The 23,629-nt window shown below is 43.7% G+C and overlaps 1 protein-coding gene across 7 annotated transcripts in view; it reads left to right on the forward strand.

Moving 5' to 3' along the window:
* Positions 1–23,629, forward strand: part of STOX2 (storkhead box 2) — a 591,130-nt gene that overhangs the window by 450,418 nt on the left and 117,083 nt on the right. The window contains exon 1 of one of the 7 annotated variants that reach the window (XM_085641897.1): positions 1,603–1,875. The exons of 5 other annotated variants lie outside the window; for them this stretch is intronic. The gene's annotated coding sequence lies outside the window, so the exon portion shown is untranslated. Of the gene's footprint in view, positions 1–1,602; positions 1,876–1,928; positions 2,050–23,629 lie in introns of those variants that run through there. One more of the 7 variants, XM_085641898.1, reaches the window with a different exon arrangement.

Below are 23,629 nucleotides of genomic sequence, written 5' to 3' on the forward strand. Positions count from 1 at the left end.
TGGTAATACATTGGTTACGGAATCTGAGAAGGACCAAACTGATCTGCAGTGAAAGAGGGATTCACTAAAGAATCTGCTAGCCTGAATAAGGTCTGTGGTCGATTGAAAGCTCCATCAGTAGACTGATATGGGTGTCTTCTGTGCGTCTGTATTATTTTCATTAAATTGTTTCTGTGCATGTGACTCGGTTCATGACATTTTTAAAAAGAGATTAACGAAGGCCCAGAACATGCTTGGTTGTGTGTAGCCCAAAGGAGCACTTTAGCTGTGTATCTTGACCCAAACATAAAGGATCGGGGAGACTAAGGAACACTGTTTACTGGTACGCAACATTATTGCATTTGGTGAACTGGAGCATTGTTACATTGTAAGCATATTGTTGCATTGTTGCTGACTCGTGAAATATGTCTTCTTTACATGGGTTGGACTTTCCGCAATGAGCATGATGCCTCAATTTCACGTGTATGTAACCTCTTGTCCTACGCGAGTTGTCGGAGATCTGTACAATCTACCTGTGGGAGGCAAATCTATAGGTTCTACCTGCAAAGTATTCGGCTGTCGAATGAGGGTGAGACCAGCATTGGCAAAGTAGGGGCACTATAGGGCCCAAATACAAGCAAAGAAAACAATCTACCCTCAGACTGGATAGTAAAAGAAAGTCGTACTTGCGGGTGCTGTCCGCCCCTCATCTCTGGACTTGGTAAGAAAGTATTCCATTAAAGTGAATGGATAAAAAAAGGAAATTGGGTTGAGTCAAAGGGATGATGCAGGTTTGCTACGAGGGTCACCTAGTGAAAGTCTACGGAGTCGTGTTGCTTTTTAGGAGGGTGAATATTATTAAAACGAGGGTGATGCCCACCACGTATGGGCCGTGGCGAAGTAACACTTGCTTTCACGCACTTTGACGTATTTTGGCGATCACTCATCTCAGCTTTACGTTTTTGGCAAACTCTGACAGACGACTGGCCGAATCGTTTGAACCAGTGACCTCGAGGTTGACATGAATTTGTTGCATCAAACCACTTGACAAATGTTCTCAAACCAGCAAGAATAAGGGACGAAGCAAGGGCGAATACTTCACTGCCTCAGGGGCAATCTATTTCCGCGCTCCTCGCTGTGTTTCTGGCAGCCAGTATTGCTTGGCTCGCCATGAAGGAGGCAGAGCCCGCAAAGTTTCCACGTTTCACCGCAGTTCGGAAGTGACAGCGTGTTTTGCAGGTGTCAGCCGCGCGCCCGCGCCGCCTCACGTGGGCCTCGCACACCTCCAACTTCTGGGCGCCGCCGCCTGCCGCAACAACCGCGCCCTGCTCCATCCACATACACCGGAGCGCCGCGCGAAGCCTCGAAACCACACCCACCCGGGCGGCCGGCCACGGGCTGAGAAAAACATTACGGCATGCAGGCGCCAGCGTGCGCGCGCGGAGCGCTTGTATTTTTGTTTGGGTTTTGCCACGCACTAGGTTTAGTACACAAGTCCCATCTGTCGAGCGCGTGTTTGATTGGTTGTAGTGCGGGCGGCTTCCATTTATTTTAGACTTTTCTTCGCTACCGAAGGGGATTCGCGGTGCGCTCTGCTGGCTTCGTGCGCAGCCCACATGCAAACGTACGGGTCTAACGTTTTAATTAGTGGAGTCAGTGAGTGGCGGAAGAGGAGAGTAACCTAACGAGCCTCGGCGGAGCGCGGCCGGGAGGTGTTGCCATGACGACAGGCGGAACGGGCCGAGCCTGTCAATGGACGGCGGGGAAAGGAGGTAGCCCGCACGCGGCCACCCTTGCGCGCCCTGATTGGTCACACCTCTGTTGTCTTTGTGTGGCGCGGGGCACGCTGGGTAAGAGCCGGGGTGAATGCTCGGAGTGTCTCAAGGCTGCAGTGAGGTAATGCTGCTGGATCCGGGGGGACTGCGGGCTGCATGCTCTGAAAGGGTGTAGTGTTTTGCACTGCTCCCCGTTACCCACCGAATTAGTCTCCACCAACAACATTATTTTAGGATGTTTTGCAGACGGTAGGGGGACAGACAGATGGTTTGAAGAGGGAGGTGAGCTTTTACAGTAAGTAGAATGGTTGCAGGTGGAGAACAATGTACATGAGGTGTGCAGTCTGAGGCCCAGAGTGGAAGCGAGGGATTGCAATGCTGACTCGTTTTAACTGCTTGTGCTTTGTGTGCATGCTTCCGGGCGGGGGAGGATTAGTTGTATGGCTTGCCATGGCTTCTGTTGATGAAGGCAGTAAGGGCGTATATGGCCGAGAAAAGTGACAGTGAATGTGAACCTCGTGTAACGCGGCGAATGACACTTGTGTACGAAATTGCACTACACATGTCATTAATAAGTACAATTATTGCAGAACATCAGCAAAGCATTACTATTCTTGTGCTGCAATGTATATTGTTGCTGTCCACCAATCATAGATAATTGTACGCACGACAATTATGGAGCACCCTACAAAGTGAATTGTCCAGCAGATGATAATCTGCATTGTATGTATGACCTTTAATCTCAAAACCTAATTACATATGATTGCACTTATCAACAGTGGAAGGATTAGATGACTCTGCTGTGACAGTTGAACCCGTGACCTACAGGCCAGATACAGATCATAGCAGAACATTGTTTGGTTACTGAGCTTTTATTACTGGGTATTCTAAATGGTCTTGCATTCCATTTACTCTGATAAAAACGTAGTGTGAATGCTGTCTCGGTTGCAAATATAGTTTACAGTTATATAAGGATACCACCTACTTCAGACAGTCCTGTATTTTTGATTATTGGATTTCATGTCGAAATACTGCAAGTCCTTTCTTCAGGCATTTATACATTCTGTTGAAACAAATGATTGAAGCTAAACGTGGTTCCTGCTATTCGGTGTTTGAATGATGTCACTATTTTGTTTTTATTTCTGTTAAGTTAGTAAATATTCCATCCAAACTGGTCAACATGTTGTTTACGCTGGTTCATTAGCTTTAAACCTTGTGCCAGATATAAAAAATAACCACTTAAATCGTTTTAAGATAGTTCTCCGATTCATTCTGCACTCTAATTTACTCCCAGCAATACTGCTTTCAGCCAGCTTCTGGAAATTACCATTACATCATTGTTTTCAAGCCTTCAAGTTCTCCTTGTCATTGCTGCTCCGTGAATCATCTATTAATTGGAGCAGGGAGAAGGTCTGCATTATAGCGCAAATCCAGAATGCCGGAATTTTGAGCTCTGTCTTAAAGTCGCCAAGTTGGAGATCACAAGCACTGGACAATGTTGTCAATTTCAGAATTCCTTGAATCAGGGCATCCATGACTAGCAAGTTTCTAGGTCAGAATGAAAACATTTTAGAAAAGCGTCTCCCAAAAAGTATCCGTGCATTGAAAATAATTGAGGTTTAAATGGACATTTATTATCTGTGAATAGTTGATTGTTCCCCTTTACACTCCATTATCTCTGCATTGAGGGGCAGATTTACCACTGTTTCACGCAGCGCAGTGCACCAGCCACAAATGCTGCACTGCGTGAAAAGAAGAGGAGGAGAGCGCCCAATTTATTGAAATATGGCACTCTCTTCCCCTTTCCCTAGCGCCGGTGCTGAAATCCACTTCCATGCGCCATTAAGACACCTTTGCACCGTGGTGCAAGGGTGTCTCCGTGAGTCTAGAATAGGTTTTGTACTGGAAGGGTAACATTCCAGTGCAAAATATTATGCATAGACCGACTTAAACCATTTCCCCTCTTTTTATGTGTGCTGTACAGCACATGTACAAAACTGGAAAAGGAAGGAGAATGAAAGCATTTCTCCTTCCTTGCACCTACTTCAAAGGGGCGCAATTTTCTGTTGCTAAACCCGGTCTAACTTATTTATTGAATTGGGTTTAGCGTCAGAAACCATGGGTGGTTGCATGGAAACGCCCATGCTCCACTCATGGTACGCACCCTTGGCGCTAAGTAATTCAAGTAGCATTACTTTCACATTATTTCCAGCACTAATCCAGTTTAGGCCTGGAAAGTAAATCGCAAAAAAATATTTTGCATCGATTTGCAACACTTTTTTGATGCAAACATAAAATCTTAGTAAATTTCCCCCTTAGTGTTTAGTCATAGCCACACGTCAACTTGTAACCAGCTAGTAATGATTTTAGTGCCCAACATGCAAAGAGCAGGCACACCATTTGTCCCGTATCTTTTTGGAAGGCTGGTCTGGCTTCTGTCGATGTGTGAGACATTTGGGCTCTCATAAAGGAAAGAGGTGAATGTAAGGAATTCTTCGATTCATGCAGCTAACAGTGAATTCCCTAATTTCTCCTTTATTTTAGCTGTGCCTCTGCTTCACTCCTTTTAAGCAAATAAAATGACTGGGTTAACAAGTTCATGCTGCACATGGTGCATATCTACTCTTTTATGAATCCGTCTACACTATACCTCTCATTTCTTGTATTTCTGGTGTTCTTTCGGATTGGTACTTATACAGCTGCTGCATTTAACCGTGTTATATGATAATCCACTCTTGGTGAGTGGAGTTCCTTATCCCATGTGCTGCTGAATGATAATCCAGATTTCCAGACTGAGAACCCTATTTTAGATGCATACCCGCTATAGTTGCTTCCTGCCGTGATGAGATCAACTCTACCACCCATGGCCATAAAAAATTAGGGGGGGCACTTACATTCCAGTCTCGAAAGTAGCTTCTTTTCCGGCCCCATGCATAAGTAGTACAATGTGTCGTCTTTCCACTAATGCATCTTTCCTGAGACAGAGATGGGTACACAACCAGCATGTAGCGAGAAAACATATTCTGTGCTTTAGACTTGTGAAGTTCTCACTATGGGCACTGGTGTCTTGGACTCCTTGAGAAATGTGCCCTTATTTTGGTTTCACCACACGTCCTCTGCATCTAGTGATTTACCTTCTTTCCTCTGATCAATCAATCATTCATCAAATAAGTCACACAGGAAACTCAATCACAGCTTTGAGATTTCGAGTTCATAAATAAAAAAGCCTCACACTTTAACTGCAAACACCATGCCATCTTTATCCTATTTGCCTCAGTCTGTTTAATGTTAAATTACTTCAGCAATCTCATTCAGTCACTTCAGTCTCAGAGCATTATTCCCATGCAGGGTCTCAGCCAGGCTCTCCTAAAATTGCTCCCTTTCAACTCTGTGTGCCCAGACCCAAGGGGGACATACCAATGTGCATAATTTGTAGGCATTTATCCACCCCATCTATCAACCAATTTGTCAGTCGATGAAAGCAGGATCTCATTCTGCTAATGGAACACCATACACAATTGCCCCAAATTAGTTTTTGTGATTCTAACTTGTTCATAAATACACTATAACTCATAAATAAAGGACACTGACTTCTTAAGCCCTCACATTTAGGGCTCCATTGCTAGGCTCTAGATGTAAATGTTAATATGTAGCAGAAGGTCCAAAGTATTTTACTGTGTCCAGACAACCATAATAATAGTGCACTTGCATAATTACCTTATTTACTTTACTTTTACATACTCCAGTTTTTTTATGCATTAACCGCTATCTCTGTGCAACACTATCTATCAAGGTTGAAACTCTTGGGCCTAGTCACTGAAAGCTTGTGGCTATACATCATGACTCTTGCATAGCTTCACAAAATAAAATTTTACACCTCTAAAATTCTGTAAAAGAAAATAAGGGAAAAGTCATCAAAATGGGCTAGGCTATTTCACCCTCAGCAATTGAGAAAGAGTTGTTCTGGCTCTAGTTTGACTGCTTGCCTCCCCATATGAGTGCATCGGTCCAGTGAGTATTCATAGTAGGTGCATATACTTCAGAGAACCAGCTCCTTTACTTTCTGCACTGAACCAGCTGTACCAAAATGTTACATCCATTTTCATATTGGAATGATTGATTTGTGTTTTGCAGGGTGCATGTACCTACATAATGTGAAGCACGGAATGGCATAGATCCACATCAAACTAAATCCAGACAAAACTGATATGCTCATGTGGTAACATAAAATATACCCCAATTTAGTAACTTGGCGTACAGGAATAGCCTGTGCCCCAATTCATCACAGACAGTCAAAAAAGCAGTGTTAGCAGTGGACTCCAACCTGTCGTTGAATCACACACCAGCGGCATAGTTCAATCCTGCTTCTTTCCCCTCTACTCTTTATGCCATCTGCTGTATTCGCACAGACAGCCAATAAACGTTCCTATCATGCTCTTGCATGCCTGACTCCAACATATGCAAAACACAGCAGCACAAAAGCTCCTTCATATATGCTCAAGAGAACACATCACACCAGACCTGCATACCTATCTTCACTACTTACAAATAACCCAAAAAGCACAATTCAAAGCTCTCTGTCTAAACTATGGGGAATAGTACTGAAACGACCCAGAAAATGTTCAGTTCAAGGTGTACAAATACTCTCACTGAGGTCGACAGAGTCTCTTGGAAACACCAGACCAACTTTCATAAAATAATTAATTGCAGACAGATGGTTTTCTGTCTTGATGCCATATCACAACAAGACCCTCATGCAACTTGCCATTATCCACCAGCGGCCGTTGCAGGTAAATGCGACGGGGAGGGGGTGGGCGGGGGGTGTTGACAGACGACAAAATAGGAATTATTTCTTTATTTGACTTTTCCTATTCTGCCGACTTCCCGCCCCACCACACTTAACTGCCCTGGCCGCTGCTGCTTATTCCACGCAATTAAACCACCAAACCGCATCAAACCATCTTGCATAGATACACACCCACCTCCCTCACCAGACAGTAACAAGGCACTCCACATCATAAAAGACCAAAGGGAACCCTCTCATTTACACTGCCCAATTCAAAATAGATAGCTCTTTCTCTTACCATTTATAAATACCATCCCCATTAGTGGCCTCTCTCTAGTAGGCCTAAAATAGTCACATAGCGACCAGCAACATAACACCAGTAAGAACATGAATATGAAATCTAAAACCACTTCTACAAATGCCAAGACCTTTACCTCCCTTACACAGAACACTTTGTCATCAACGCCATCAAGTGGATAGGGAAACCCATCATGAGAACATGAACACTGACACCAACAAAGTCTCACTCGGATCGTGGTAGCATGTAATGTGTAATAGAATAGAAATATGCACTTTCAGGACGGGCAATAAAAAAACAAACCAAAGGGGTACGGAATAGGTTTTGGATTAGGCCCATGGTCATAACGTCCTTCCTATGATCCTTGTGCTGTTTTGGTCAACCATCACCAGGCTATCTCCAGCCAGTGGTGTCGGAGAGTTAAAAAATACGAATGTAGCACTAGAGCACATCAAAGTCAGGAGATTCAGACATAAGATCTTTCTCTGGCCTGGACTGCTGGGAACATAATGGAAGCTGGAGAAAGGTAAGCAGTTACCTGCCCCCATGCATTGCCTTAACTCTTCAGTGAGAAAACCACTGGGGTTCTTATCTCTCCGAATGTGCAAGTTTCTACTAGAAGGACAGTTGAACTCTCTGTTAGCGTATGAATGGTTAGAGTTATATGGGGTTCCTATATTCAGTACTGCAGTGATTGTCCGATTCTCCGGCAGAGTGAAAAGTATATTTTTTGCATCAGAAATTGTTTTAAAATCTGGCACAGTGATGTTAATTTTCTTCGTTCGGTACATATTGTTTTGCACTTTGACAATGATGTGTTCTGTGGCTCATTAATATGATGTTATACTACAGGGTATTAAGGGTACACATGATCATAGTATAACAAAAAGATTGTGAGAACACCTGGGAATATGATGCAACTCGAAATATATTTTTATCATTTTTTTTCTCTTGGTGGACTGTTCAGAGCCTTCTAATTTAAAGTATTATTTATAACACTGTATTAAAAAAAATATATATTGATAGAAATTTCTTTCTTGGATTCTATGTTTGGGCTGCTGTTGAATGTTGACACGGTGCGTTCTGTGTTGAGATTTAAGTAATTACCTACATCTGTGTGCATTTGTTCCAACAGGTACTGATGTTTGGGGCAATAGAGTTCTAATATTTGTTTTAATTTACTACAGTTCACATGATTATTTTATAATTAATTGACAGCAAACTATCTGCTGTCGCATGGTGGTATTTTGTGTTTGTACCTTGAACTCGTTTCTCAAATAACTTGAGGTGTTCTTTGAAATGACTGTAACTACTTGTACCGTGTGTTAAGGAGCGATACGGATCTAAGTTGAAGATCCGAATCAGAATCCACTTTAGACATTACAATTTGTTGAGTTTTTCAGCGTTTTAATTTACAAGGCCGATAATCTCCAGATATTTCCCAGTATGCATCCATTGATTTCTTCATACTTCCAACCCCTGAGATGATCAGCTGTTCTTGCTGAATCGGGGATCTGGTTGTATTGAAGCAGTGGACATACTGTTCACCTGTGTCTAGTGCCTGTCAAAAGTATCTAGAAGAGCACTACATCACATGCAATAATGTTTCTCTACAGGTTTGCACCCTCGGATTGCGTGCTATTTCAAATGGCTTTCTCTATATTCCTAAATCGTGCATGAAAATTGACCTTGACTTAAAACTTCTGATTGTCACCTCTCCGTTTTCCTTCAGTGACACCCTCCAATTTTGCATCCCTGCGTGCCTTCTTTCTCTTAACACAGCCTACTTACTCTGTTGATTGTTTGCCTTAATTTCTATTACTAGATTTGTGCAAATTGCCCACTCTTCCTTTTAAAGATCATACCAAACTCCTTTTGTAGTTAATACCCCTGCATCACCTCCAGCTCATTTATCATTACAATTTGCATGAACTCTTGATACCCTTCCTAGAGATCATGCCGAAGTCCTAATAATTTAATCTTCCTCAAAGAAACTTCAGTAAATGCATGTAATGGTTTCCTGGAGAGCACAAGATTAATTCCACTCACCAACAATAACCAATAAACACAGGACTAATCACTAGCGTTGGGTTCCCGGACCAGCATGCTGCTTGTTGTAAAGTGCTTCCACAGCTAGTCAGGGATAGTAGGCGCTATATAAATACAATTACAATCTGGGCCTTTCTCTATGAGCCTACTGGCATGCCTGTGAGTTGGGAAGGACAGTACATACTGCCCCTTTTATAATATTTATAGCTTTTAATTTGTTTTAATTGTTCAGACCATTGTCCATTTTGAATGTCCAAATTGCACCAGGTACCAAATGCTGAGTATGCTGGGTGGGGTTTTAAGCACATGAAGTTTCGTTGTAATCACCCGATCGCGCTGCACTACAAATGAGGGACCCTGGGTTCGTAAGGAATTGGACAGGTGAGGGAGGAGGCTGGTTTGTTGGATGTGATAGGAGCTTTGTGGGGTTTTGGTCTATAGTGCCATGTAAGACTGATACTCCCCTCTTAGCCTTAACAAAACGTGCTATATTCTAATGGTTCAAGGATGTGTTTGCTTTTCAGGATGTTTTGTTTTCTTTTAGATGTTTAGAAAGGGGACATGTTCCCATTTTGTTAATGTGAATATAGATATTGCCCTCTTTTGGGGCCACTCTGGCCCCTTGGTATAAAAAGTCCATGTAGCCAGTCGCGGCCAGCACAGATGAGAGGTAGGGGTAGGGGTCGGGGGCCGGGGGACATGGGGGAAGCAGGTATATTAAAAAACGTAAACTTACCTTCTCGCCACTTCCTTGCAGCGTCTCTCCTCCATTGTCCTCCCTCACTGGTCTGAACAGGAAGCACACCCAGGCTCCCAGTCAGCCAATCACAATGCTGTCTTAACAGCATTTTGTCAGACGCTGACTGGGATCCTGGGCATGCTCTCCATGCAGGCTGTAATGCAGCCTGCATGGAGAACATGCTAAGTGTGCAAAACTGTTTGGCTGGCTCGAGAGGGCCGGCCAAGCAGTCATTGACACTTAGGAGGGTGCTACCACTCCTCCCCTGCCCCCACGCAAAGCCGCTGGAAGTAGGACACAATATAATGATAACACTAGTTATAATCATTTTATTTTCCATTTGTTTCACAGCTAAAAAGCAGTGAGGCGGCTCCTCCGCTAAAGCTGATGAGACGTCACTGCATGCAGCATAAGCAGGGATAACCGTCTGAAAGTGACATCCGGTTACTGGTGACCCATGGCCCTTGTGCAGACTGTTCTAATCCTCCAAAATGATGGAGGGTGTCCCAAAGCTTGACATGTTCGAGGGCATCCAGTCCTTGCCCTTTCCCAGCCACCTTGATAGTCTGTAACAAACCAAGTATCACTAGTCATGTTGTGACCACATAACCAGAACTGACATTAAGAGGGTGTCCATGCCAAAATAGTTTTTCCCCCATCTAGGAATACCTCTCTGTTGACTGCTAAGCACAGGAAGGTTGACATCAAAATGGAAACGTACCACATATCTGAACCTCTTCTTCGTAGTTCCAGAGTAACTAAATGTTGCCACTATTGATGGAGAGCTGGATGGCAAAATGCTCAATCGGATTCGAACTTAGGCCCAGCTTTACGAGTTCACTGTGTTCTTCCACCTTCTATAACAGGAAATTCAGAATTTGTCTGGCATAAAGTAGCACAGAGCATAGTACATGTGGTGCACGTGGGCTAAGCATAACAAGTTAGATTAATCCCTGGTTGTGCACCTTACAACTGGAATGGTTTAGAGTAGCACTTTTTTTTTCTTTTCAGTTGAACCGGCCTGACCCATCCATGGAAATGTGACCCAACTAGGCAGAGAGCTGCTGCTTGAAATCGAGGCGGGTATAGGGTCTTATGCGTCTACCAGTTGGCAGTTTACGTGCTGATGTGCTTTGGATGTGCCTTCTCCAGATCTGTCCAGCAGAAGGGTTCTCTGTTCTTGTTGTTATGCTTTAGCGGATGAGGAAACCCAGTGAATGCATTGAAGAGAGGAAGTGATGTACTGAAAAGTAACCTACTTTAGAGTCACACTATGCATATATTGCCATGGTTTAGCCTGAGCACACTGTTGGTGTGCCTGGCCATAATCCTCTGCCTCAGTCTTCCCGTTAAGCACCAACCGAGCTGGAGGCGATGTGGCCAAACGGAGAGCGTTGTCTACTTTGGAACTGGGAAACCAGGTTCGATTCCCGACGTCGCTTAATCGCAGTGCGTTCCTGCGGCAGGGTTTTCACGAGGCGCGTTGACCGTTGTTGCATGTAGCTCAAATTACAAGAGCTGCTTGAAATAAATATAAAATAAAAATTACACAAAATGCCACTTGTGAAGGCAAAATCGACGGCCATTTTTCGCTCGTGTGTACAGCCACCGTTGTTGACCATATATATATATATATATATCTGTAAAGAATAAAGACCTAAATTTGCCACGATATTTCGGAGTCCGTGACTCTCTCTTCGCCGGCCAGAAAGTGGGGAGAGTCAAATACCTGTTTCAAATATATATATGTAATGTCGAATTTTTTTAAACCTACGATAAAAAAACGGAATGTTATTTACCAGATTGTAAAATGTTTGCTTTACAAATCAATATCTAGCAGTGTATAAAACAGTGAGGTGCAGTTATGTTTTGTTATGAATGTTCCTGTTCTGTGCATCTGGTAGATGCCGAGTCCCTGTACTCGCGTCCTGTTACTCACATAGTCCGGTGAATATGAGATGACAAAATCAGTCCGTTTTTCTCTCCATCTCTAAGTGCAGATATATTTGTGGGTCACCTTATTAGTGGACGCATACGTTGGCGCGCTCTTCCGTGGGTCGCGAGACGCCATGGCCCTCGCCCAGTCACAGCAGTGGCTCGTTATTTTGTACGTGTGTTCAGCACACTTCCATTGTGCCCCACAGAAGCTCTCCTCCTGTTAACGAGGCTTTGATGAGCTATAACACAGCGGGGGCGTGAACAATCGTGCATGGTCAACCGCCGCAGCAACTTCTGAAATGTAATTGTTTATTTACCTCCTGCTTGTTGTCTTGTCACCCGATTCCGCTTTAGAAGTTGGGTCGCGCGCTTTTCTGATGCAGAGCAGAGGGTGTGGCCTCTGCCTCACCGCTCCTTCCATCTGTCTAACTTCGTCCCGCCTTTGTGATTGGCCTAACCTCTTTCTCACAAGTGATCTGTGAACGTCTTGGTCAAGGGATACTGATATCTCCCCTTTAGCTGTGCCCTTGTGTTTCCTTATTGGAGAGGCGGCCTGCCTTGTAGTAAGTTTATTTAGTGATCACCTAGTTGTGGAACGTTGCACCAAGTCCCTAGATTTAAGCCGCAATAGAAAACCAGATTAGACGGCACGACTGACTAATTATGCGGCAAATGGTAATTGTGGCACGTTATGAGGTTAACACCGGAATTATACTGTGCATTTTATGGTATTACTTCGCTATTTTGAAATTTTAACATGCATCATTTTTATAGCTAACTGTTTCAGCAGCTTTTTGGGGGCATCTGTACGTCTGAAAAGTGTTAATTGATGTGACTAATAAATGAAACTACCCTCGATTGGGTAGTGTTCTGAATGATACCTCAAGAATCGCCTCTCAAATCACCTTAACAAATCACCTTAACAAATCAAATGCACAAACATAATGTGCAAAGGCAACATTCCGTTCTTGATTCGGCCTTTTGAGTGGAGGAATTTTACTTGCAAATGGGATTTACCGCCATGGCAATTCTGAATTTCAGGTGAAAATTCTGCAGTCACAGATTTATTAGGTGGGGACCGAGGGTATGGGAAGCTATGGGCATTCCTGGTTGCATCCATCTGTAATAGTAGTTGATGATCACTCACAAACCCACTTATTTTGAGGTTATTCAACAAAAACTTGAGGTGATTTAACCGCCCTGAAGCACTTTTAATATTTGCTTCACTTATTGGCATGAATAAGTGTTTCCAAGATTTAATGGGCAGGGTACATCGAATTTTCAATGAATGTGTAGAATTCTTTTTTTCACGTGTGGAAGCCAAAATAACAGTTAAGTACACAAATGCGCATTTGCATTGCATAGCTTTGTGTGGAATTCCCCACCTGTTTACCACCAACCACCCAGATACCTCCGCTCCACAAGACTCCTGCTCTGATTCTTTCTATGTATGGCATGTGTGCGAGTAGGAGGACGGGCATTCCCTTACATCGCTCTTAAAGTGTGGAATGACCTGCCACTCCACATCAGAGCCTTCTTCTTTCTGCTTGAATTACACAAGAAGCTGAAGCCCTGGCTTTTCAATTAACCAACCTACGTAGGCAGGGCTAGGCGCACACACTCGCTCAGCACCAGGATACCCTCGCAGGTGATAGTGTGCTTTACAAATGCACATAACATAATAATTCTGCATACGAAAGTAGCACTCCTGGATACATGCTCAAGTCTTAGATTTTCACGGCTACTCAAATTCTTTGATAATTCCCTAAAAGTCTAAAACTTTCTCTATTTTTTGAAAACTAACTGTAATGAAGTGGACTGACACAGATGTTCTATGTTCCTCTACATTTCTATATAACGTGTACATAAAATTAAATGCTGCCATGCATATATCCTGGTTATTTCTTCAGGGAATTTGCCAATACTCTGCATCTGTGCTGCAGACTATAGTGGTCGCACATAACATCATATCTTTCAGTGTGGTTGAGTTATATTATACAGTGGGGTGAAAAATCACTTTGATAAGTGCTCTCTGTAAAACATTAAAAATGAAGGCCCAAGGAGGAGAGAACATTGGAGATGGGACTGTTAAATGATTTAGAAAAATAGGTTGTGCCTTATCTGTCCTACATGTGAACTAGAGTGTTGCTCTCAACAACGTTGTGAAATGGTTACAAATGTGTGAAATTGTTTTGGAGTTCATTGTCACAAGTCAACTGTGATTGTGCTAAAAGCAATCACCTATATTTTCAGTGAGGTGTTGATGCAAATTTAATAATTCGAAGGTTAACACCACAAGGAAAATATCTCTAAAAGACACACTATTTTATGGTCTAAACAACAATGTGGAACTAGTTGTTGAATCCTATGGCAGAGCAGTTCATGGTTTTGGTGACTAGGGTTTGAGTGGATCGGCAAATGTATTATCCAGCTTTGCAAAGTTCTTGTCATAACTGCTGCAGTTGTGCCCTGAGGATTCTTCACCTCTTTAAAGCCTGCTTAAAATAATGCCTGGGACATGCATTGTAGACCCACGTGTGCATGAATTGCTTTGAGCATAGTTTTTCTTAAGTATTTGTTTTTTTTGTTTGTTGCATTTGTTCCTAATTGTTGTAGCAGTAGAAATGTTTGTCCTTTGCTTGCCTTTTCTTTATTTATTTTAAAGTCACCCACTTTTTGCTTGCACATAAGTCTTGACTTCTGTTGGCCTTCTGTCTGAGGAACCCTTCAGCACAGTGCTGGTTAGACGGTAAAATGCCACCGCCTGTGTATTACCCCAAGTGGATTATGTTAAAATGTGAAATGATTTAACTTCTCATCGTTTTATATTCCTTTTTTCAAACCTCACACCTCATCCTAGGTGCCATTTACTGAACACGTTGTTGGTCACATTTTTGTAAATCAAATGCAGGAAAATACTTCTCTCGAGCCCTTGTGCGGTGATTAAAACTCTTGGAGTGTGCTCACCTAGGCACCTGATCACAAAACTCACTTTAGTGTCTGGCGCCACCAGTTGAATAGTAGAGTTCTCCAAGAACAACACTGATGCTTAGTCGGCAAACCAGAAAAAATAAAGATATTTTTGGATTTATTGAGCAGGAACAAGAGGAGTTTATCCCGCCAGAGATAGTCAGAAGAATGATTTCAATATGGTATTGTGTCTTGAACAAATAAGGGTGCAAAATCCAAGTTATTAGCTAAAATTGCGGTATTGTTTTGTATTGCACCAGCAAGTGAGAGTGAATTTCAGTTCTCTTTTGGACCGTGAATTTATGGAGCAGAGCACTCACTAGCTTACATTTCTCATCTCTGAAGGAACTTATCTTTAACGTCGCCTGTGGCATTAAGTTTGGGATTAGGAAGTCAAAGTGTACAACTATACTTTTTCAAAATTCTGGATTTGCTGTTCTTTTCAAAAACTCCATGCCACTCTCTCTACTTTCCTCTAGTTTATCTTCTTGGTATGTCTCAAAGTATTATTTGTGTATTTTGATTTGAATATGGAAATATATAATGTAATTAGTAATTTAGACATGCCACTCTAGATATATGCTGCCTCTCCTCCTGTGCCAGATATGTATATTTAAATATTTTTACCATCATTAATTGAAGTGGCTTGCTTGGCATTAATATTAGATCTCCGACTGCTTTCTGTGGTCACCATACAGGATTGCTTTTAGCCTTTTCTGAAACGTTCAGGTTTATAATGTGTACTAAAGTACTACGTTTATAAATGCAGGTATTGCAAAACTTTTCAGGTAGGAGCTTTCAAAGTGATTTCACTCCTGCAATACCAGGAGAAAGGCAGCCACACTCTAATTTTTGGGATAATAAAAATTAGCGGTGGCCGAAGGGAACTCATGCTGGTTGCTATCACAATGGTAACTGGGTATTCAAATTGTGGTTTGTGGAGGCGGTGCAGAGAAGCCCCACACAGCACACTTGTAGCTTGCTTTTTGATAGTTTAAATGTGGGCGCTGTGTGGACTAACGTGTCTCCCTTGAAGGCAGCACCGACCCTCGGGTAAGAAGTGCAGGGAAGAATTCCACTTAGGAAGGCACTTCCTCCTATCCCTGCTCAGCACAGCAGAGATACTTCAGGCTGCCTGTTTTATGGAATGCCTGAAATGGTAGGCGTTGAAGGGAATTTGCCTGTTCAGGAGATTCCTCGCTAGTCCCCTCCATCCCCCAAACCCAGACCTCCCCAGGAAGAGAGGGATTAAGTGGTGTAAAGCCTTTTGGTCCAGTTATTTCAATAACGCTCATGAAAACTACCTTCTATCCATTCAGATGGTATTTTTCTGTAATAAGGAGTTGTGTTCACTTATGAATAATATTCGGCACAAGAGTTCATAATGCAAAAGAGGTACTTTTATGAAGTTTGAAAGAATTCTGTATGAGTATTGTATGTATTACTTAAGGTGTCATCTGTTACCTGCCTTCGCTTCCCAGCTTCTGTCGGTTTTGCTACGAATGTGCCGTGCACAAGCCCAAACAGAGAGCAAACCTAATTAATACCAATTGTAGGTGGGAGGGTAAGGAAGCACCTGCTAGATTTACCTTAATTTCACTAAACCCCATAATTTATTTTAAAGCGTTGCCACTGCTCTAGCTAACGTTCGGGAAATGATAGACACAAAGATGCAGATAATGATGGGAGGCGAGAGGAAACCTTCCACTTTACCTCCCAAAATGTTAGCTAGTGCTATGAAGCTTCGTAAAATTATGCATCATAAGTGAGCAATCTGCTTACATGGTGGTAATTTTTGAACATCTGAATGTTTTTTGTCATTTAGTGCCTTCTGGACTCCCCTAAAATATTAAAAGCAGCTTAGAGTTGCGGGCTATTCTAGAGAAGGGGAGTGAGTAAATGAGTGAAGGTTGCTGACAGAAACCGGTTCTTACTCTTGCTATTAGTAGTCCATGCAGTGTTTGGAGATGCTACTGCTCTTGGCGCTGTCCTCGCCTGCACTTGGCTTTGGGGTCTGTTTTGCTTTAAAATGTGTTTCTTCATTACCTTGTACTAATCGTGTGTATTTGTCTTATCCGCATCGTATTCTTTTTTTTTTTTTTCTTTAACATGGAGGAGGATTCAGAAGTTTTGTGAAAGTGTACAGAAATATTAGTGACCCCAAGGTCGGGGCCAACCTGACATGGATGATTTAACATGATTGTGGGTAACGATTTCGGTGGGAGGTATTGTACCTTAAGATTTTGTAGGCATGACATTTAGTGTTATCTTGTGTAATAAATGCCATCTAAAGATTTTCTTCCTAAAATTTGGGTTTTATGTATAGTTAGTTCTTTGGATTAGGGGAAGTGCAGTTTGCAAGATGTGCAGTTTGCAACATTGGCAGTGCTGAAGTGCTCACAACCAATAGTCTCCACTTCTCGTTGCCATCTGATATTGTCCATGCCTGGGATCAGTGCAGTGCTTGTGAAGGACTTTTAGGTGAACAGGCTTTGAGAATCCTCTCTGGCTGTAGACTGGGGAACACATGAAGGTAGTGGGCTTGGTATCGTTTGTTGGAGTCCTAAGCCAGTGTTACATCAGAATATGCGTATCGAAGTGCCAGTAATTGTGTCACTGTGTGATTTGTAATTGGACCATAGATCGGTATATTCAGACATAGCAGTTCTCATTCTGGCTCAGTGATGTCCATATACTTTTGAAAAAGATGCCGTGTTCTAGCTCAAGAATAGGTACTTTTTGTGCCAGAGAATAAAACCAGCACTTGGCAGGATAGGTTCAGATTTGTTCTATAACATTTCCATCACTGTGCTACATAAAGCCCATGTGCCCAGAGGTGTGCAAGAAAAAGCGAATTGTCCTACATATGCAGTTACTTTGCTTGAGAATGTGCGCGTATGTTGGACCAAAAATATTTTTCTACACCAAAATGGTTATTCATGGGGTTGAAGTCTGATTGTGTGCTAGGATATGGGCATTACTTTGAATCACTTTGACACAAAATTGCATTATTGTTGCAAATAAGCCCATCATAGATAGACCATAGAGTTAGTAAGAGATGGGCAAGCATTCCGTAGGTGAACAAGCAAAAACTCGATTTGCTAGTCTAATAATGGTTTAAATTTCCAAGTATGACCAAAAGGCAGTATGCACGCAGAAGACCATAACACATGATGCCCTCACACAGTTAATGCTCCAACTCTCACTGAAAGAAATTGTGGTAAAGTTTTTGACAGTGAAGTTTGATAGTCTCCTAGTGTATCCCACACACGTCTTTTAAAAATAAGATATAACAATGTGACTTGTCTTAACACACAGTGGTGCATATAGTCCCAATGTTTAAGATAATGTTGCTGTTTGACTCTGTCATGTTTACAAAACTTAGTCTTCAAATAAAATCTAGATATTTGAGTCTGGAGACTGTGCCAATTGGAAGTCATAATCGACTTGACAGCACCTATGAAATCATTCAAAGGCAAAATGTTGGTACACGAAAGTTCATATAAGATCAGATTCGGCATCTAGTCTCAAGTAGTATAAAAATCTCGAAGGGTACATAATATTCACATAACATTTCACTATCAAAAGATGCTCCCTTTTGTCTGTTTTAGTGAATGTTTGAGGTCTTGTGCACCTCACTTGTGAGTGATGCTACAAAGCCTGTTGGGTGAAGGGTGTCGTCTCTATATAAGGGAAGAAATGAAATCCAGCTTTGTAAACCTTGGAAAAAGTTATGTGTTAGACCGGGCATCTTTTGGTTTTGTTTCCCCTGTCTTTTTGCTCTTGACCTCCTGTTTTTGACTGTGTGCTGAACTTCATTTGTGCTGGTTTTAGAGCTCTGGTCGCTTTACCACTACTGACCAGTGCTAAAGTGCATGTGCTCTGTGTCTAAAATGTAATGGTCTTTGGTTCCTCCATGACTGGCACATTTGATTTACTAGTAAGTCCCTAGTACAGTGCACTGTGGGTGCCCAGTGCCCATATATCAAATGCAACTAGTGGGCCTGCAGCACTGATTTTGCCACCCACATGAGTAGCCCTTCAAACCTATCTCAGGCCTGGCACGTTCACTTACTTGCCTGGTCCAAACCGTACCTTTTTATTACATTTTAGTCACCCCTAAAATAGTCCATACCTAGCCCCAGGGGCAGGGGGCAGTGTATTTAAGTTAGGACATGTACTTTGGTGTGTTAGACGTCCTGGTAGTGAAAAACTGCTAAATTGGTTTTTCACTACAGTAAGGCCTACCTCTCCCATAGGTTAGCATTGGAGCTGCCTTGTAACATCTTACAAGTGTATCTTCCAATTCGGGGCATATAAACAATTGAAGTTTGGTGTCTCTGGACTCCCAATTTAAAAACGCATCTTTTAGTGAAGGTGGTTTGTCAATCAATTAAGTGACTTGTAAATCGCGACTACTTATCCGTAAGGGTCTCAGGGTGCTGAGGGGTGGAGGGGGAGGGGGGGGGGGGGAAATAGGGTGGTTAAGGGGGATGCTGATTCACCGAAGGCACTGCGGTTCAGTCGAAGAGCCCGGTCTTGAGGTCCTTCCTAAATTGAGGCAGTGATGCTGATAGCCTGAAGTGGAGAGGCCAAGTCTTTGCTCGGTGGTAGGAGAAGGATCTTCCTCCAGCCATGGTCTTGTAGATACGTGGGACAGTGGCCAAGGCCAGATGGGCGGAGCAGAGGTCTTTGCTGGGTGCGTGGAATGAGAGGCGGTGATTGAGGTTCGCAGGTGCCCCATTGTGTAGGGATTTGTAGGCGTGTGTGAGGTGCTTGAAGGTGATTCTTTTGTTGACTGGGAGCCAGTGGAGGTTTCAGGTGGCAGATGATATGGCTGCGGCAGGGGATATTGAGGATGGGTCTGACGGAGGCGTTCTGAATATTCTGAAGTTTCTTGACGAGTTTCTGGGTGATGCCGGCATGGAGTGCGTTGCCGTAGTAGAGTCTGCTGCTGATGAGTGCATAGGTGACAGTCTTTCTGGACTCTGTCCACATCCACTTAAAGATCTTTCAGAGCAAGCGTAGCGCGTGGAAGCAGGATGAGGCAGCGTTGATCTGGCGCTTCATGGTGAGCGAGGAATGCAGAGTGATGACGGTGTTTTGTGTGGTCTTTCGGTGTGGATCCAAGATCTGTGGGCCACAAGGGGTAGTCCCAGGCAGAGGGGGTGGAGCCCAAGATGAGGACTTAATTTTCTTCAGTTGAGCTTGAGGCAGCTGTCCTTCATCCAGGTGGCAACAGCCTTTATCCCGTTGCGGAAATTGTTGTTGGCGACTGTTGATTCGTTGGTGAGAATCAGTTGGGTATCCTCGGCGTAGGAGACTATTTTGAGTCCGTGGTTCCTAACGATGGCTGCGAGGAGGGGCTATGTAGATGTTGAAGAGAGTGGGGCTCAGGGAGGAGCCCTGAGGTACTCTTCAGTAGAACGGAGGTAGTCTGTCTCTCTGTATTCAGCTGGTGCGAAAGGAGCGGATCTATTCTAGGGCATTGTTGCGGATGCCGGTGTCGTGGAGTCTTGTGCATAGGGTACGGTGGGAGTCTGTGTCGAAGGCGGCCTAGAGGTCCAGGAGGATAAGGGTTGCAGTTTCGCCTCGGTCAAGGAGGGTGCGGATGTCGGGTCCTGTATTTGTTGGCCGTGCGGTAGGTGGGGCTGGTGTGTGATGGCAGACGAACGTACAGCTGCAGTTTTGCCAGGAAATAGGGCCCTGGGTGTCATTCGGCTACGCCCTGCGGCAGCAGGTGGGTTGGTGTCTGGTGTTGATGGCCTCGAGGGTGCTGGCGTCGTAGGTGTGGGTGGTCCGAGGACCAGAGTCCATGGTGCTGGGCGTGGTCCAGGTGCTTTTGTTGCACCTGCTGTGCGGCCGCACAGATCCCACCATTAAGTAGCGTTAGGGAGAGGTACGGACACCTGGGAGGCAGGAACAGCGCGAAGTGGCGCTGGCAGGTGCGGGGCCTCTGAGAATGAGCCGCAGCGAGGAAAAGGCGCAAAAGTGACAAGAAGGAAAAATGCAGAAAGTGACAGAAAAGCAGAAAATATGAAAGAAGGAAAAAAGAGATCAGGAGAAGAGGCAGAAAAGCAGAGAGACAGAAGACTGCTGACCGAGCACTCAATGGCTGAGAGTCCCAATCAGCGCGCCCCAGCCACGTGATTCAGCAGTCACTTACCGGCAGTCTCTGGTCATATTTCAAGCCCTGCAGTGGAGCAAGAGGGGACCACAACAGCATACAGGTTTTTAGATTGCAGGTTTGAAAATGCCACTTTTAGAAAGTTTGGTTCTTACTTTCCCATTCTTTGCCTCTGACTGTCCCTAGAATACACGCCTGGGATGGATGACCGGATTTGTGAATGCCCTCTAGACCGTCACACACAAAGGGAGCTGAGGTGTGCCCTGCATATCCTGATGATCCATCAACTGGTTGAGCATTCCTGAGCTAGAGTGGTTGGAGGGACTGACACTTGCACCCGAATAGGGCTGTGCCTGTCCCCACACAAAGAAGCCTCCACTCCCTGCACTGTGTCTTGAATCCGGGGCAGGGTCTTGGGCACTACAAAGACCTTTCATTGAAGTCTCCCTACTTGAAAGGCTAAAATGGTTATAAGTTCTGGACCTCTGACACCATATACTCAGAAAACGTCTGGACTAAGTACATTCTACCTGGAAGAAGAGCTGTTGTGCTGCCAGGAGGGGCTGCCACTTTGCTGCTTGCTTTGCTGTGTTGGTCTGCTGCCTGCTGCTTCTTGCCTAGGAGTGAGAGGTCTGGATTCTACTCTCTACATCCTGCTTTCTAAAGTTTCTCCAAGGGCTTTACTGAGCTTGCCTCCTGTTTCTGAAGTCTTCACCTGCATCTTGCTACCAGCATCTGGGCTTCTCTACTGCGAGTCTTGCTCTGTCAAGTGGTGCCAAATACTGTCCTGGGCTCCTGGGAGTGAGTTGTGTGCTGCAATCAAGAAAGCAATGCATCAACTCCAAGCATAATTTCGGAACTGGTGCATCCCTGTGAAATTGACTGGTGGTGGTGGTGGTGGACTTGCACTCTCGCATAGTGGCAACTTACTGAGCTGTTAAGAAAGTCAGGTAGGAAATAGAAGGGTGGAAACACATAAAGTTATCCACAAACTGTTCACAGTCGGTAGTTAAAGTTGTACACCCATCATCATATATTTTAACTGCACGTTCATGTGTTGGCCATCCATAACCAGCACACATTGGAGTATTCCTTGTGTTTGATCTTTGATTATACTTGTTGCAGAATCAAGCAACTGGGAATTTCTCACTCCAGGTTAAGGTGTTCTCCAGTGCTTTAAAAGAGTAGCTACTGCCAGGTACTGAGCACCTGCACATTTTTTTTAAATGAAAGGGAAAGGACCTGCACTACTCAGCAGATGTGCAATACCTACATTGGGTTAGTCCCAGGACTTCTCGGTAGCAAACAGGTACTCTGCGGCATTGAGTAACTGTACTTCTACATCTCCATTTCAAGAAGCTGCATTCTCCCAATATTACCCAGAGCTCTTGCCCCTCTCGGAAAGAGAAACACCTCTGTCACTAAACGTGTTTATTTCTTCAGTTGAACTCCTCCTCTGTCCTCTACCCCTCCTTTCCCTTTCCTGATTCCCTTCCTCTCTCACATGCAAAACCCTTCCTTTGATAAGCGCTGTTATGTAAAGGGCCGTTCTAATTTTACAAATGGTGCTTATTAGTGTGGGTAACTCTAATTCTGAATGCTAAGGGTTGTTTTTCCGGGTGAGGGAGTCCAGACACACGGAGCTACTCATTTGTCCCTCTTCACACACTTTGCTAATTCAGGGAGGTCAGGAGTATGTCTGCGCTCTTCGAGCTCCAAAGTTGGTGAATTGGCCATTAGAAACCGTTTCTTTCATATCTGCGGAATTCATTTTTAACCAGCGAGATGTAAAGTTAGGAAAAGACTGGGGAAACGAGAAGTCCCGACTTTTTTTTTTAGGCTCAACATAAATCCCTGTTTTCACCCCTTCTTTTTGCTGCTGCCCGTATAGGAAGTGCACAAGGAATGGCTTCCATCTAGTTATGTGCTCCTCACTTTTCCAAGGTTGGATCGATGGCACGTATTGCGGGTTGGCAGGTCTTGCTCAAGAGTGATTTTGGGAGAACATGAGACTTTTCCTCAGATTTACACATACCTGGACTTTTATCTTGTGTTAACCCAATTCTGAAAATATGTTCTGGTGCACCCTTTTCTGCTCAAGTAACGGGACATGCAAAACTACCCATAGACTCCATTGTTACCTGTAACATCTACATTTTAATGATGGATCACTCATGAAAGCACCACTTTTGAGCCACCCATTTCTCACATTTTCTGGACTCTTTCCTTTCTCGTTACAAAAGCATAAAGTGATCCAACTGTTTTGCCTACTGAGGTTAGAGGTGTATTATGCCCTATAACGGCTTATTTCGTCCCAGAATCCTTTGGGGCCTCTGGAGTGGCAAATGTTATTGCATCTGATGCTCAACATGTGCGTTATGCAGTGGCAATCTATTGCAGAGATTTGGGCTGGAGGTTAATCCCACAAGATCAGTACGTTGAGACTGTACAGCAGAGTGGCTCTTGCCTTTTTTGAAATTCTAGTTCTTTGTTGTTTTAGACTCCTTAGGACAAGTCCAGTCCATTAAATATCAAAGTGTAGAACCAACTGAATCTTGTGTGGTGTGTGAAGCACACAATGTGAGCTTGATGATTGAATGCACGTACACTGTGGTTATGAGCGCTTCTGTTGTGCGCCTCTGTTGTGAGCCTCACCATCTGCTGTGACAGATACTATTGTGAAGGAGGGATGCGGTGTATGTAACATGCTGCGATTTTTAATATGAAGTTGCTTGTAATTTGTGCTAAAAGTGGAATGACGGCAATATTCTGCTATTCACTTAGCCTCGTTGAAAATACAACCAACCCCACATTACTGCAGCTGGCACACTCATCTGAGAGTTCATGTGTGAATAAAAGCAACTGTCTCACTCAGGGGCATTTTGTCTCTTTCGTTGAGGTTTGCCTGGTCATATTGACCTACCTGTTTATATAGGGGGCCATTTGAAGTAAAACTCCGGCTAAGCTT

This window comes from Triturus cristatus, chromosome 2_2, assembly GCF_964204655.1.
Source record: "Triturus cristatus chromosome 2_2, aTriCri1.1, whole genome shotgun sequence".
NCBI classification, from domain to species: domain Eukaryota; kingdom Metazoa; phylum Chordata; class Amphibia; order Caudata; family Salamandridae; genus Triturus; species Triturus cristatus.